Source organism: Larus michahellis, chromosome Z (assembly GCF_964199755.1).
Source record: "Larus michahellis chromosome Z, bLarMic1.1, whole genome shotgun sequence".
Lineage (NCBI taxonomy): Eukaryota > Metazoa > Chordata > Aves > Charadriiformes > Laridae > Larus > Larus michahellis.
The window spans coordinates 58,613,237-58,628,315 of record NC_133930.1 but is presented as its reverse complement, the minus strand read 5'-3'; positions in this window follow the sequence as shown (position 1 = coordinate 58,628,315).

The following is a 15,079-nucleotide window of genomic DNA, read 5'->3' as shown; positions in this document are numbered from 1 at the left end:
AATGTATGCCTTGTTCTTATTCTTTTCTTTGCCTCCTAAGCATCTGTTTATGGCCACTGTTGGACATTGGCTACCTGCCTAGATAGCCTGTGGTCTGGCTTTATACAAAATAGTTTTATATGGGGCAGTAGATGCTACTACCAAAGTCCTACCGCTCCACCATGCCTTTAGGATATACATGCAGAGGAGAGAGTTCAAATTGAAGGTTTGCCTTCTCTCATAAACTAGGAGATTCTTTCCTATTTGAACACTTTCCCACCCCATTTAACCACACACAAGGGCAACCGATGTTTTTTTGTTAAGAAATGAACACACCTTCCTGTTTTCACTTTCAAGCAAGGATGTTATCTAATGCATTGGCAAGTGTGCTACTGTCTTACATATTACAGCTGGTACATTGCATTTTGGAATACAAATGAGACGTTTGTAAACTTTTGTAAGATGTAAAATGAAAAACTGAAAAACTACAGGTTTCTAAAAAGGGACAGAAGGAACCTGGAAAGGATTTGAATTCAAGATTAAAGGAGAGTTTTTGAAGCTGGAATATGAGTTTCATCACCCAGTTTGGGGGGGGTTGGGGTGTATGGAGATAACATTTCTTAAATTTAGCAGAAGTAGATCATACTGAGGCGTGTATTAAGATGTGAAAGTGGCTTATTCTATACTCTCATCAAGCAGATGGGTTTGCTTACATTTTTTTCAGTTTTCAATATTTAATATACTTAAACAATGTAGAAAGAGTCTTCTCATGAAGGAAAGAGAGGTGGGTATCATTCTGAGGGTACTAAATCCCCAAACCTTTGAAGTCATGTATGAAGTGTATGGATTAAGCAGCCTTTTTAGTCTTTTTTGGTGAATGATTCTTCCTGATAAATCAGCAAAAGTGAAAGATCTTAGTAAAGACTGAAAATGTAAATCTGTATATTGCTCGTATGTAGTCCAATAGAATAATGAAATCAGGCATTCTGTAGGTTTCCCATTTTGTTTTTTCATGGGGTAGGAGAGTCTGGTAGGGATTTCATCCTCTCAGCACTTTGCTAGAGGTTAGAGTTACACTCTTAAGACAGATCATTCAACATATGGTAAGAATTAGCTTAATATCAAGCCTTCTTTAGAAAGCAGGTAAATATTCTTCATTCTAGTTTTGTGCTTTGTACAAAATGAAATGGATTTATTCTTATGTTCTTGCAAGCACCAGCACACTCTCTTGCCAGTAGACTTCTGTGGCAGGTGACCTACTTCTTCTGAAGAGCAGCACCCACCTTCCACTTCCCAATTTAAATGAAATTTATTATCAGATTCTACCAGAGCACCTCTTTTTCTGACAGGTTACTATAATTATGCAGGTATTAAATTGCATCTTCGCTTACAAATGAAGAACAAATAACTCTCTAATGGAGGCAGAAAGAAAATGAAAAGTAGCAGAACTCAAGATAAACTTCTGAAATATCCCTAAGGCCTCCCACTCCTTTAATTGCATTCCCTAGTGGACCCTTGAAACCCCCTGAAAAACTGCAGTTCAAATTTCAGTGAAACATATAGCCAGTTACTGAATACTTCCACCAGCTCCCTCAGCACTCTCGCGTGCATCCCATTGGGACCCATGGATTTGTGGATATCCAATTGAGCGAATGATCTCTCACTTGATCCTCCTCAACAAAGGGGAAGTCTTCCTCCGTCCAGACTTTCCCTGTTACTTTCTCCAAAGTCTGGGACTCCTGAGGGCTGGGCCAAGCAGTAAAGACCAAAGCAAAGAAGGCATTCAGTAACTCTGCCTTCTCCGCATCGGTCAGATTCCATTCTTTAGTCATTGAAGACCATGTGATTTGCATCAATCCCTCATAACACTGCCTCTGTGTAGCATGTGCGTTTGGTTTGAACAGATCCCCAGATCTCTCTTGCTGAAAACATTCAGCTATTTGACTTAACCAGAGAAGGAACAAGACAAAGCTCTTAATGTAGTGGGATATGTTTGAGTGAAATACCTTCTCACTCATTAGGAGATCCGCAAATGCACAATTTAAAGTCACTCAGTATCTCTAGCTAAATTTGGGGGGTAATTTAAGCCTCTTTAATTGTAAAAGTTAATTTTTTGCAGCAAAGTTTGCAGACAAAATTTCATCTCTCTTTTTTACCGAAACTGGTAGAAGAAGGGTTAGAACACTTCCCTTTGAGCAACCCACGAAGAAAACATCCCCCAGGCTTCTTCTTGCACTGTTTCCCTCTTTCTTGGTTAGAATATCCTTCTTAGGGTTCTGTCTGGCTCATCCGTGTCACTGTGAAAGCACGGATAAGACTTTTATTTCTTTTTTTCCTAGACAACATTAAAAGAGGGATTGCTCTCGCAGTGCATATGGCCTAGGACTTCTGGCAGTGATTGTAAAGGAAATAGGTGCTGTGGGACCTAATGGCAAAAAGTCAAAGCTGTGGCAGACAGGCAGCTGGCAGTACAAGGTACCTGCTAGTCAGGTCTCTTGTTCAACAGAGACCAGATACATAAAAAAACATTACGCAGCACACATTAAAAATGTCATACCTTAAAGGATTTGTGGTGTCTGATTGTTTCCCACATACCTTTATTATTCTCACAAGAACTCAAACATCGTTGGCAGCACTGTATCCATTCAGGTGCTATTCGAATGGAAAAAACTTAGTTTAGAGCCCTTTGTTACACGTTCTGAGAACACAGAGGAAGTAATCATGAAGACAGTTTTATAAGAGTAGCTTGTTCTTATATGCTAGTTTTTTCTTTAGGGGATGTCTCTATAGGGTCAGTAAGCAGTGGTACGTAAGCGGAATACTTATTTTAAATTGTTATCAAGGTTTTATGGTCTCTGAAATACAAAGAGAAATCAAGGTGCTTCACATTTCCCCAGCTTATGTTTACCAACACACTGTAGACTGACTTCATCTTAGCAATGAATGTGTTGTTTTCTACTAGTACTTCTTTGATGGGTTAAAAGTTAAATGATTCTCAGATATATTTCCTTGTAACAGATTTCCCAGAGAGAACCTCAGCAATTTTCTAGTGAAGGCCAAGCACGATGGTAACAAAAAGTAATATTTTTTTTCTGACTTTTTTTTAAGTTTCCAATATACAATAGGAAAAAAAGTATCTTCCTTTTTTTTTAAAAAAAAAAAGCAATGGCAGAAAAATCAAATCAGCACAAAATTAGAGATAGAGCTCTTAAAAAACCTAAAAGTAAGATTTTCTCCAAAGATTAATCAAATCCTATTTCTTCAATGTGCTACCAGATTCTCCACCTTTCGTCAGGGGAAAAAAAATATTAAAAAATTCTAGCATTACAGGGTAGAATTTAAGGACTGGTCTTCTCTTTGTGTAATCACTGTTCGAATGTGGATCCACTAGTTCTTAATCATAGAATATCAAAAATCATACTATTACATAAAAAACACTTGTGTTTTGATTACAGTACCTCACAACAGAGCGCTGAATCTGGCCCTTTTGGCAGGGTCAGCTATAAAGATGTCCAAACTGAGCTCCTAATGAGAACATCCAGAAATCACACTGGTTCATATGCAAATACAGATGCTTTGTAAGCCTGGGCTGGTTCTACCTCTGAGAGCTAAATATATCCTGTAAAAGCATTGTCCTCTGAATCAAAATTTAACTCTGAAGCATTGCCTGATTTAACTGTCTTGTACTTTGCTCTATCTTCTCACCTTTTCAGCTTTTAATGTTTTCCAAAGTATTGCATATGTCTGTTTGCACAGTGATTGCTCTACCATCCACATGGTTACTGGTTAACCTATAAGTGCAATTAAAGGATTATCCTGAGACAAGACACTTCCAAGGCACTAGTGGTTTTATTAACTGACTGCAGTCTTCCTTTGAGTATCACAATCCAACTGTAGTTAATTATGCAGCTCTGAGCATTTTTTTTTTACTTCATTAAGTGTGTGAGGAATAGCTTTCTGATTGTCCAGTATATACATAGATTTCACTGTATCACAGCAACTATTTGTTGAAATTACTTCTGTCTTATTCTTAAGCAAGTAACACCTGCTTTTTAGACATGTGGGCAGCCTAGATTTTCTTGATTAAGAGAATATCAAGCACTCATTAAATCTTAACGTCAAAACTTGTGCATTACAGACACAGCACATAAAATCCTTACAATTAAAGAATGTTTCTTAAATTGTTGTTTATGACCACTCCATCTGAATTTGGAGACCAAACGTTACTTAACAACTGGTTGAGCATCTGTTAATCAGTGGGTTTGAAATCCCCAAGAGCACTGTCAAATATATTGATAAAAAGAAATATCATCCTTAAGTTCAAGAAGTTATGGTGAGTTGTGATGACTAACTGGAGAATTAACACAGTTGTTTGGTAGTGAGTCCAAGTGACTGTTTACAAAGTAATGAGCACAATAATAAAACCATGATCGTGAGTCCCCTCTCCATTATCGTATTTATCCACATTTTGTGAAGTGGTAACCCCATGGCTACTGGTCTGCTAAACTACAACTTCAACACGAGGCCATCTCTCCTGTACTAACTCCTCACGCGTCCCTCTGGCTCGCTGCTGAGTTTTCCAGTGCAGTGTGCTGTGGAAGCTGGCAAGAGGGGCAACTGTGCATTCCTTGGTTTGCTTCTGCTATCCAATGCCCTTAAAAGATCATGTTTTCTTCAGGGTCAACCCCAAAGCAGACCTCATGCGGCCTGGTGCGTGTCTGTGTCTTCCAGCCACTGTGCATCTGACCAATTATCTCCTCTGTGTTTGTCCCTAGTGAAGAGAGTCAGAACAAGCTATTGTTAAAACCAGACTGTGTGGACTCACATTTTCCTTGCTGTAACATTTTCCAATCAGTTGTGCTGCCGCAAGGTCAATGGAAAATACTGTCATCCTCTGTGGGACCGCAAAAGATGCATGAGCTTGGAGGCTGCAGATGGCAAGTGAGCAGACAGTGAACCGCTGTGAAGCACCGAGCTGTAAATTGTCCCGCGACTACCTGCTGGCATAGTGAGACATGTAGTGAAATGCCACCTTGGACACCTTAGAAAGAAGATGTTGTGGACTTGAACAGGGTACAGAAAACCGAATATGTGTTTATTTAAACAAAAATTCTTGTAAAAACATTGAGGTTTTTAAAAGGTTTTCATTAAGTTTAGTTGTTAAGAAATAATTATCACTCTCGAGGTACTGTAATTGAAAGCTAAGCAATGCTAATGGGACTATCAATCGTGCAAGTTAAGAACAAACTCCACCAGGGATTTGCAGCATCAAAGTCTTTGTATAAAAAGCTATGAAGTTAAACGGATAATCTATAAGCTGTTGGCATACTTGTGGAGGGAGACTGGCTTCTGTTGCTGAGGCGTTCTAGGAGTAATGAAATGCTATGAAAAGTCAGCAAAACCCCACAGTTAAGTCATGTGAGTGTGTATGTGTGTTTGTGTGTGTGGCTGGGGGGACTTAAAAATAGAAGACATCAGAGTTTTATATTTAATCTTGAACACTCAGAGGTTTCAATTGAGGACTGCCACAGCAAAGAGTTTTAGCACTAAAGCAGGCTTTGCCTATGTCAGGTACACAAGCAAGTTAAGAAAGAAGGGAAAGAGTAGATCAAGTTCACAGTTTCCTATGTGATAAACTGCACTTGTCACAAGAGGTCCCAGAGAAAAGTTAGCACTTACTGGAAGTGTTCAGGAGTACATGTAATTTTAGAATATGAAAAAAAGGGCTGAAAAGCAGAATACTTGAAATTTAATTGGCTTGCTTTGATATGACTGAAGCCACATTCTGCTGAAAATTAACACTTTTATTGAAGACCTCAAAATGTGAGACCTTGATTTTATGACTACATCTAAGATGTTTCCATTTCCATATGAAAAATTCAAAGATGTATAAACCGACAAAAAATACCCCAGAGACAGCATCATTGTAATGTCATGGGAAAGAACACATCCAATATAATTCATTGTTGCTCTTGTTGAAATACAGCTTTACATTCAAAGATAACATCATTTAACGTAGTTTAAATGTCATAATTTAAATATTAATTAAAAGTCTTCATTACAAAGCAAGCACGAACCAAGCAAGAAAACTCTCTCCTCCTTTTATCTCAGATGCTTATAAAATACATGAAAAAATGAATGGAACTGGTTTCTGTTTTCCTGCGTAGGCCTACAAGTAGCAATGTGACTGAATTGTCAAATGTCATTGTACTTTAATGATATGCTTCAGCCTTTTATCAACCTTGCCAGTTTAATCCGGTTTTTCCAGTCTATAATTTCATGTCATGCAGGTATTTTTTTTCCCTGTGTTGAATATTTATTAATTTCCATTCTCTTCTTCTCAGACAATAGTAAATGATGCCAAGAGACTCAGTCATCAATAATCAGTAATGGGACAGTATGGAGGAACCAATGTTAGACTTACTGGAGCTAATCACCCTGGGAAAATAAAAGCATTGCCTCCACTCACTTTCTCACAAGCAAAGATGAGAGATCACAACGCACGAAGTCATTTGCCTGCACTACTATGTGGGTGTTCAAGGGCATGTGAGTTGGACGGTAAAGGGCAATTTGTCATCAAATTCCTTGTGTTTGGTACTTTCTTTCTTTACGTATGGTATGTCATAAACATCTGATTACTGAGCTGGTTTTGTTGGGTTATGTGAAAAAACTCATCTGCACACCCACCAAAGAGCACAGAGCAACAATGACAGGAGTGGGACCCCAAATAACACCCCACACTGGCTGCTCCCAGGCTCGCCCCAGGGCCATCAGCCCATCAAAGGCCCATCACACTAGCCCTGAGGAGCCCAGGGGCAGGATGGCAGGTGGAAAACCAAACCAAAAGCTCCTGAGGAACGAGTCACCTTGCCATGGCCCTCCCAGGGCTGTCCCAGGAGAGCCCCGGCCTGTGTCTAGCACAAAATCCACCACCAGCAGCCATCGAGAACACCCCTGGGTCACGCTCCTGACTGAGGGGGCTTGCTGCCCAGGGCTGGGGGACACGTTGTGAGTGCAGGGGAAGAGCAGCTTGAGGTCCCATCGGATTTATTATGGGAAGTCTGGGGAGGAACCAAAGGTGGGAAAAGGAGGTTGAGGTCATCTGGGGAGGACCAGGAGCAGGAAAATGAGGGGCAAGGGGGCAAAAAGGGCTGGTGGCAGGTGAGTAGTTGGCTGGTGGGTACGCTGTCAGCCATGCCCTGCGCCTGGGCAGCGTAGCGTGTCCCGGCTGCTCACCAGAGTCCTTCCTCATCCTCACTCTGTCACCGAGTCTATGTATGTGTGTGTGCACATGTGTGTTGGTGCACACACACGGGGTCTGAGTGCAGTGGCTGGGGCTGGGGCTGGGTGAGAGCCCTTGTCCCCAGTGCAGACACCACAGCGGGTGTGAGTGCGTGAGTGAGCGTGCAAGTGCCAGAGAGGATGGGGTGCTGGGCTGGTGAAATGGCTGGGATTGAGTAGGTGTGGGGATCTCTGGGGGCAAGAGTACAAGGGGTTTGGCTATGGAGACAGGGGAGACGCAGACATGTGTGTGTGCGTTTCCATATGTGTCTCTATGTATGTGTGCGTGTGTGAGCACACGTGCACAGCAGTCTGTTGCAGCAGTTGCTGTGGGGTTGCAGCCCTGGAGGCGTTATGTCCTGGTGCCAGCAACTGGGGAGACTGGGACCCCAGGGCAGCTGCTGGTCAGGCTGAGGGTCTGAGCCGGCTGCCAGAGGGACCCACCTCATCCACAAATGTCTTTGTGTTGTCACTCGTGGAGCCCCATCCTGCTCTGCTGGAGAGAGGAGCAGGATGAGACCCTTGGTGCTGCCTGTGTCCATGCGAGTTTTCTGTGTGTCTGTCTGATCCGTGTGTCCAGACACATGTATAGGTACATACGTGGTGTACACGTGTGCTCTGTGTGCGTCTGCCTGCTGGGAACGTGTCTCCAGCCTCGCTGCTGGTTGGAGCCGGGGACATGGAGCTGAGCAGCCACCCCTCTCCCAGGCCCTTGGATCCGGCAGGATATACTCTCCTGCAACTTAAATATGTATTTTTAAAAAGTGATAGTAGAATTATTTCTATGTAAACATATTAATGACTTATCTATTCATACAAAACCAAAAGTTTATTTATAACTTTAACATTTATTCAAGGATAAAACTTGAGCCTATTAGGGGACTTGGATTCAGCTCCCAGACTGATTTTTTTTCTCATAAAAGTCTTATAGCTGTTGGCAGTTTTGTCTGAAACAGCGCTGGCTGAGGCCTACGGTCTTGACCCACCATTGATCTCAGTGCAACTGTGAGGAGGCCTGCCAGGCGCAGCTGGTCTGTGCAGACACAAAGTGCTCATCTCCGTGAAGTGGCAAATATTCAGAGTTTGGCTTGCTATTTAAATTTTAATCAGCTCCTTACTATTGGAAGCAGCTGTTATATTCCTGTTTATTAAGAGGACTTGACGTGCAGGTTACACATGCAGATTCCATCTGAAACAAGTCAGGGTTTGTGCTGCTATTTCCACTGGAGGAATATTTCAGAAACACATTCTGATGATGACTTGCAATTGTCTTTAATTTCCAGTCTGAAGCCACTCCTGGCTGATCTATTCTTCTTTTGTGATTATAACTCTTAAGCTCTGATTTTTTTTTTCTTCCCTAGCATTTATCTCCTGAAGCTCACAGAGAGAGCAAATATATCCTTTCATTCTCCTGGTTTAAATAAGCCAACCATTTCAAAAATATGTTCACACTGCATATTTGGCCTGTGCCTGAGACTCCTAAATTTTTACTGCATCCAAAATAACACAGCCAGGGACCAGCCTCGCAGTTTGAAAACAGCAGCTAACAACTGGGAAGCACTAAGGAGCAGCTTTCTAACCCGTGTCTCAGCTGTGACTGACTGAGGTCTCCATTTTAACACAGTTAAACCTAGCCAGACTGGACCCTTTATTATATTGCTGCATATATAGGAAGCAAATAATGCCTGCCCACCAAATTCCTGGGTTCCCTTTTCACTGATCCTTGAATACTGTTGATTTTTTTTTTCAAGGATGGAGTCAAATGCAGTGTTGTAATGCAGATGTGACCTTTCCATCTTACACAGCAGCAATAGGTGGCATTCTGTACAGAAGAGTTTACGCCATCGGGTATTGAAAAAAACCCAAAAAGTATAATCAAGCGTTTGCAAGGCTGCATGTAACAATGACAAGAATACAACTATCACTTTCAGAAAAAATGCTTTTGGTATTACTAATTACTAAACATGAATTATTATTCTGGTGGTGGTAATGTGCTTGCATCTGTTTATCCCACACATTATGCAGGCATGTAAGGACTATTTACTTTCCCTAGGAAAAAAAGAAAAGGCCATATGGAATTTACTATAAACTGTGGAAACAGCTGAAGATCTCGAACATTTGTGATGAGCAGTAACAGAGAGTATTTTAGCTTGCTTTACGGAGCATATGGTGAAACTATTGCATCCCGTGAAACTGTTAATCTCTTTGAAAACAATGGGATTACTAATGAGTTTATCAGATCATTAACCTAAATAAACTGGGATGATAATCCGGATTCCAGAATATAATTTGCAAAGAAGCTAAGTATCAGCCTAGCTATGTCCAGCAGTTTCAATGGGAGGTAAGCAGCCAACGGGGAGACATATTAATTGCCTCTTAGTTGTGGGACAGGAGATGACATGAAAAGAAGTCTACTTTAGTAATACAGAGGTACACTTGCAAAAGGGTAAAGGTTATCAAAAGCATTTACTTGTGCCCATATGCTGGTAGTAGACTTACAATACTGATGACCTAGAAAGGATCAGTCCAAAACGGAAGAGTTTGAAATACCCCATGTTTTTTAAACTACTGATGGAATTTTTCAAAGCATCTGTAAAGTCAAGATTTTCAATAAGCTCTAGTATGGATTTGGACTCAAGTTACATTTGAAAATACTATCCTAATTATCTTTCACTGCATTTATTCCATCGGTATTCAGAAAAAGGTTGTGGTGTGTGGTAAAGCAGGAAGATGCTGCCCCGTACTTTACCTGAATGCCTGCAAAAACCCTGCTGGGAAGAATTAGTCTCCGTGTGCGTTCACATTTTGTTTCCAAAATACCTTTTCAAGCACTCTGAAATGTTTGGGTTTTTTTATTCCAGGAAAGAATAATCTCTTATTGTTCCCTACACACACAAAGAAAAGAGAAGACACGTTCATTGAAAGTACTTATGGGGGCAGGGCGTTGCGTCAGACACCAGCAATATTACAAGGGGGTTTCATTAAGAACCTTCATTTTGTGGGAATGTCACTGTAAAGTCACCCTTACTCCACACATTTTCCTCACTTGCATCAATTTTGTTCTGTGGACAAATTAGTCAAGTGTGTAAGTAGTGCATTATACTGCTAACTGCTGTGAGACACCACTGCTACTTGGCTTTGAATCTCACACAGCCCCTCTTCTTTATTTGGTGCATACTTGCATATCCTGGGTTTCCAACACTTAATGACACAATTCTGTTTTAAGATTTAAAATGTGAAATAAATAAGTATATAATACCAGAAATTCTTACCAATTCTATGCCAATGTGTACTTTTAAATTTTGCTACGATTTCCACCATGTACACTCGCTCCATGTGACTGGAAATGACAGCGATTTCCTCTTCTGTGTATCACCAAAGTTTTGAAGGAGCATCTTAAAGTAGTGCAATATAAAAGAACATTAGGTGCTGTGCCCCACTTGGCCCCCCCCAATTCTACTTTGCCAGCAGATCCCACTTGGGAACTGAACATGTTTTTTCAAACGTATAATGTCAAGATGTAAGCAACAGGATGTCTCCTCCTGTTGTCTCCTCCTGTCTCCAAGTGGTGGGAGAACAGTCGACAAGAACCTTTAGAACAACAACAGGCAAAAATTCAGCCCCTAATGATCTTTTTCTACAGGCGTGTAATTCAGAGAGGCCTGAATCCTGCCTCTCCTCAGTCAGTGGGATATGAGCTGTTGCTCAGACGTCATAGCTTGATCCACTTTACATGGCATCTGCCTCAGACATGCTTCTGCACCAGCGGCTGGACTAGAGCTGCCCCAGAACTCCCTGCCTCAGCTCCGCAGCGCTGGTGCGGGACGAGCTGCCTCTCACCTTGCCATCAGGAAGAACATCACCTAAAGCTGCCCTAGCCCGTGACAGCCCAGACCTAAGCGCCCGGAGACTGGGCAATCTGTCTGTCCCAAATCACAGCTGACCTTTGTGACTCTTGTCGGTACGCCAGTATAAAAGCGTAATGAAGGCACATGTTGAGAAAATTTGACGTTTCTGTTCAAGACTGGCGATGCTAAAATCATGATCTGAATTCTACTTGGAGCATAAGTTATAAATTATGCAGAAATTATTTCCTGAATAATGGAAATGACTGATGATGAGCAACGGAAATATAGATGATCTACTTGAGCTAACCTATCTTGGAGAAAAAACAGTCACCTTCAAAGGCTAATTTAAACCACCTTCAAATTATTGCACCTTCATTGCTACAATGCATATCCCTGCAGGGTGCTGTGTTTCGTTTTCTTACACACCCCAAACTGCTTCTACTGCAATACATTACAAGGAATATGGTCTGTCATCACTCTTGGCATGCTTAAAACTGTTTTTTCACAGAGGAAATTATTTTAGCACAGTACTTCAGCTTCTGTTAGTCAGTTTTCCACTAGGAACGCATGGATTTTCGTTAATGAATAACGTGGAACACAGTTACTGCCACTCTTCTTACCATATGCAAAGTGTGAAATATGGAGGTTTTCTAATATGAAAATATATTTTAATAAGGAGACCACATTAGCTACCCTCATGAGAAAATCCACTATGTAAACCTGCTATGTGTTACCCAAATGTTTTAAAATAATGGTAATAGGAACATAATTTTTAATATTCAGAAATTTAAAAATATACTAACATATGTCATTCTGAAAGAAATTACAACACTATTTATAGGAGAAATCATGTTTCATGGATATATGATTAAGGACAAGCATTTAATAGAATACTGTGACCCCTGCAAATCATGGCTTTTCAGGAAAATTTTCTAAGCTTATCTCATTTTACAGACTGGAGCTTGGTAAATCTTCAGTATTTCTCTAGTGTGGGACTTTGAATTGTCATGCACTGCTGGTCTGCACCCCTCCTGCAGATTGCTTGAGTATCCTCCCGGGTACTCATTAAAATAAAATAACTGTCTGGAACAATAAAACTGCTCTTCTTTAGCTTTTCGGTTTCGGCCTTTTGCTTGACCTCTACATAACTGTGAGAGGAGATGTTTATCACTGAGGAGGAAAGAGTGGTTCCTCAGCAGACTTTACCCTCTCTTCCCTTTAATGTCAGCCCAATAGAGAGGTATGTACCTAAGCATTCAACTACTGCTTCCTAGGAGGAAACCTGCTATTTTGCCTCACAGGTTTCTTGCAACGTTTCCCTAGAGTGACTGGTAACTGTGCATCGCAAAGTGGAAACACTGATGCCATGAGTTGGTTAACCACTCTGATGAGCAGTTAGCTTATTCACTGGTTCTTTCCATCAGCAATGTTTCCTACTTTATGATGTGGGAGTAAATCTGGATGGAGACTTCCCTGTCTGCAACGCTTCAATTCAAACCCCATTGAAATTACTGAAATATCCAAAAAAATCTTTAAATTCTCGATCAAAATCTGAAGGCCAGAATGCCTAATGTGTTTTACTGGGACACAAATAACACAAACAGTTACATACCGGAACTTCAAAATAATGGCAGCATTACACTTAATTTTAATAAGCACCTATGAACTATGGAAACAATGCGGTAGCCAAACATCTGTTTTTTCAGATTCCTGAATGATATTTTAAAATCCAGCTTCAAGAGTTCAGATGAAGTTTTACCAAGAGCTTTGTGAACCTGAACAGGCAAATGTTTCAGAAAACATAGTTCAAATATTCTTATTCAGATTAATTGCAAATGTCTGCTTCCCTATGGAAGAGGGAAGCAAGAGGACAACTCTAATGAATTTTGTCTCAATCTAACAACGTGTCTCTTTCTCTGCAGTGCAAGATAAATGGCCCCAACTTAGTTCTCTCGCTTCATTTCAGGTGTACAACGATCTTCTATCTCTAAAAATCCACATCCTAAACAGGAAAAGTCATTCCAGTTATGATGAGCTGCCTTTGCTTTCAGAAAGCTTTTAGTGTGTCCAAGTCTCAGCTGTATGCCTTCCTGCTGTTGAAACCACAATGCAGGGTAACAGTTCATACCTGTCTCGGGGATGTCAGCGCCGAGCATGTGGTGACCTTCAGTCTTTGCTCCAACACCTTCCCGTTCCTTATTTTGATAGCAGAACATTTACCCATCCAGTTGGCAATTTTTGCAATACTTAGAGCCAAAAAGCTTAGCAGAGTCTCCTTTTTGGGCAGTTATAAGATGATGAAAACAAGGTAAAAACAGTCCAGGAAAGGAATGAAGTACACAGCAAGACAGAGGACTGCTGTGACCTACTCAGTTTTTGCAAACTTAAGGTATGTAATTCTATGTTAATAAGTGCTCCAGCTTCTTAACATCCCCATGAGGAAAGAAAAATATCAGTAATAATTAGAAAACAAGTTTTCTTTCCCATTTTGCCTTTGCACTTCACCATCTATTCTCCATTAACTGCTCTCTTCATTTGTTTGCTCAATCTTCTCTCTTGAGCAGATAAAAGGGTTTCATTAAAGCAAAGCCTAATGCTGTCAGTGGCAGGAGAGCTGCCAACCCTGGTGGTTTTAGTAAGTCTATTAAGCTGACCTAAGCATGCAAATACTTAATAAATTCCTTCTATTCACCGCAGTCCTTTGCAAATATTCCTTTATCTCATAAGAAAAACTAAGTTATGCAATTTGAATGAGTAATAAAAGACCAGACTGCACACTCTACCTTATCTTTATTTATAGTTCTGTCCCAAGAGGAGCATCAGCATACTACCAATTGTAACCTCTGCTGTACCAGAAGCACTTCTTGAGATTGTAGAAAGGTGTAACAACAGCTGTGTGAACGTATTCTGTTTCAGAAATTACTAAGAAGAAACCAGCGCTAGACAATGGAAACAGAACTTTTTTTTCAAGCATTTCCTGCCATAGCCCATTTGAAGAACAGATGTTCTAAACGTATCTGAAGGACATCTGTTATACCCATCTAGTATAGTTTATCTCTAATTTATCCAGAGGAAGAAAAAAACCCCAACAGATTCTACAAATCACTAACATCTTCTGTCACTGCCATAGCAGTTAATATGGTAGCAAATACTCTGAAGAATATCAGGCGAACTACGTAACAGTACTAGTCGGCACCACCACTTATCAAAGCAAAAGCCTTTATCCTCCTTAATATCATTTGCTTTTCTTCAGGGCTCCACAGCTCCAGCTATTACTTCATGTTTAATTGAAACAAAGTTTTTAAAGCAACAAAGATTGAATGTTCATCTCTTATGTAAGAGAACAAATCTGTAGCAGAAGAGTTTCAATTCAACACAACAACAACAACAAAAATAAATCTATGAGGCTTGGAAAATAAAAAAAACAAGAGTGCTCACGTCAAGAAGAGAACATTGACCTTAATTCTTCTCTCCTGAAAGATTAATGTCATTATTTAGTTAATGTAATAAATAAAAGGAGGGATGGGGCAGGAAGGAGAGGATCCCACCCTGATGTCTGCTAGGAAACCATACTCAATAAGCAGAATGACTTTTTTAAGTGGACATTTACTTGAGAACTACTGTCAGGCAAGTGCAGAAATTATGGTGGAGCAGTCCCACATCCCACAACATCACTTCTCCAGCCATTTGTGATGACTATAACAGAAAACGTTGGCTAGCAAGAGCTGATTTTTTTAATTCATTCTCTGTTTTCAGGTTTTGCAAAGGGTACTGGAGACCTTGCTTGTTTTAGTTCATAAAAAGTTATCATACAGGTGGAAAAGTAATAAAAGGACCACGGTTCTGTGAATAGACAGGATCATATTTTAAACTCAAAAATGTAAGCTGACGAGAAATGAGAAAAACAAGATAAAAATAAGAAAAAAAGCACTCATCTTTGTACGGGTTTAGCAGAGGAAAAACTAATCACG